This window comes from Glycine soja, chromosome 7 (genome assembly GCF_004193775.1).
Source record: "Glycine soja cultivar W05 chromosome 7, ASM419377v2, whole genome shotgun sequence".
NCBI classification, from domain to species: Eukaryota; Viridiplantae; Streptophyta; class Magnoliopsida; order Fabales; family Fabaceae; genus Glycine; species Glycine soja.
In genome coordinates this window covers 12,055,297-12,057,547 of record NC_041008.1, presented here as the reverse complement: position 1 = coordinate 12,057,547, position 2,251 = coordinate 12,055,297, and positions in this window count along the sequence as shown.

Sequence of the window (2,251 nt, the reverse complement as noted above, 5' to 3'; positions counted from 1 at the left end):
GATAATCTGTACAATTATGATGAAAACGAGATGGCTTATGAAAAATTATATAAAGTTTAAGCCTAACCTAATTATCAACTTCAAGACGTAAATTTGATCTATATATTTACATAATACAAGTAATTTTTAATGTGATTTAAAAATTTACTATGTAAATAAGACCTTTTAAATACGTTAATAACCCTGCTTATAATTATCATTTTACTGAAAAGTTTTTGGAAAAATAATAAATGTTCTTTTTGAAAATAAAACCAAACACACTTCTAGAAGTTAGAGTGAATATACCCGTTAGGTAAAATAAATTCATAGCCTCAATATTAAACAACCCGTTAGGAATATTTTAAACCACTGTTTAAAAGAATGATTTTATTTATAGGAGAGGACCTGCAATTCTACAAATGACCCAAATTGTAGGGTAACGCATGACTCCTGGATGGTTGCATTGGGTGTAGACTGAAGTTGGGAGCCTTTGATAAAATTAAAAAAGGAAATAAAATGATGGGGGGTCTTATATAGGAGAAGAAATTTATTTGCCAAAGATCAAAGTCAAGAAAGCTATTTGCCAACAGTAAAAATAATAAATTAATTATTAAAATTATAATTTTAGGCCATTAGTTTTTAAAATTCAAAAGTGTTAATCATTTTAGTTCTTGATGACTAAGTAGGATTAATCCAGCAAAAAAAAAAAAAAAACAGTTTGACTTCTTAATTTTTTTATCTGTATTTGACTTCTTAATTTAATTTCTTGATCACTTTTGATATCTTTCAAGTTATAATGGGACTTTTTTTAACATAGTTAACATGGTACTTAATTAACTTTGTTATGTTAGTCAATTTAGTTTCTAATGCTAAGAACTAAAATAATTTGTAATTTTAAAAAATAAGAATGAAATTGAGTGTCTTTGTTAATTTATAGGCTAAACTGACTATTCTTGAGTTTTATTAATTTAATTCTTAGCTATATTCAAGAACATAATTGAGAACTATAAGTTTTATTAGGTCTTATTGACAACTATAAGTTATTTCAATTCAATTCCAAATATTAGATGTATAAATTTCATTTCTAGCTTTTTAAAACAATTAATCATTTTTATTTTTTCTCCTTGATTTTTTTTAAATAAAACTTTATTAAAAGAGCTTAGAAACTTCTAGAAAAATTAATACAAACAAAGTTAGCTATGAATGCATTAGAAATAAATGCAGGCGCTACATCAAAAACAGGAATTGAAAACTGTAAATCCAGCCCAAATTTTGCCAAGGCATCACCAACCTGTGATTTAGAGTTAATGGCATTTACTACCGTTGGTGAATAATTTTATTTATTTTTATAACTGATTTGGTGGGGGCTTAAGCCTCTCCAATACACCAAAAAAAGGAAAAAAAATTAATCAATAATCGAAAATATTAACTCACTTTGGGTGCCTTAATTATAGCATTTAAGTTAATAAATAAATGGGAATCATTCAATATTACATTTTAATGCTTAATTTTTTAAGGGTAAGAAGTTATTTTCGTCCTTAAATGTGTAGAACATTGATAAATTTACCCCTGAAAAATTAAAATTAAAATTTTAGTTTCCAAAAGTAAAAAAAAAAAGCATACGTAGCACATTCAGAAATTTACCAGCACTCTGTTCAAGGACAAAAATGACTATTCATCTTCTCCTTTTTTAATCGTTGCAAGTATAACATTACGATAAAAAAAATAGGAAAACAAGCATAAGTTATAACAAACACAATAATAATCATAATATTGATTAATAAGCATAATATGTGTTGTTTTGAAATTTCTATTGTAATAGCATGAAATAGAAACAAAATCAAGTTGAGTCTCATTTTTTTTGTAAGGATTAACTTAATGGTTGTGCATTTTTGTTTGAGTCTCATATTTTGGACAAAGTACTATCAGAACAATAAACAGATTATGCTTATTAATTAATATTATATTTATTATTACCTTTGTTCTAACTTATGGTTATTTTTTCAATTTTTTAAGTGTTTATTATAATGTTATACAATGATTAAAAAAGGAGGAAAAAATGAAGATTAAATTATATTTTAAATAAATAGTCATTTTCGTTCCTGAATGTGTAGAGCACTGATAAATTTGTTCCTAAATGTGTCACATAAACTCTTTCATTAACGGACAAAAGTTAACGGATAAATAAATATGTTACATTTACTAAAATTTAAATTTTCGTCTTTCGGAAATGAATTTATCTGTGCTTTATACATTCAGAAACGAAAATGTC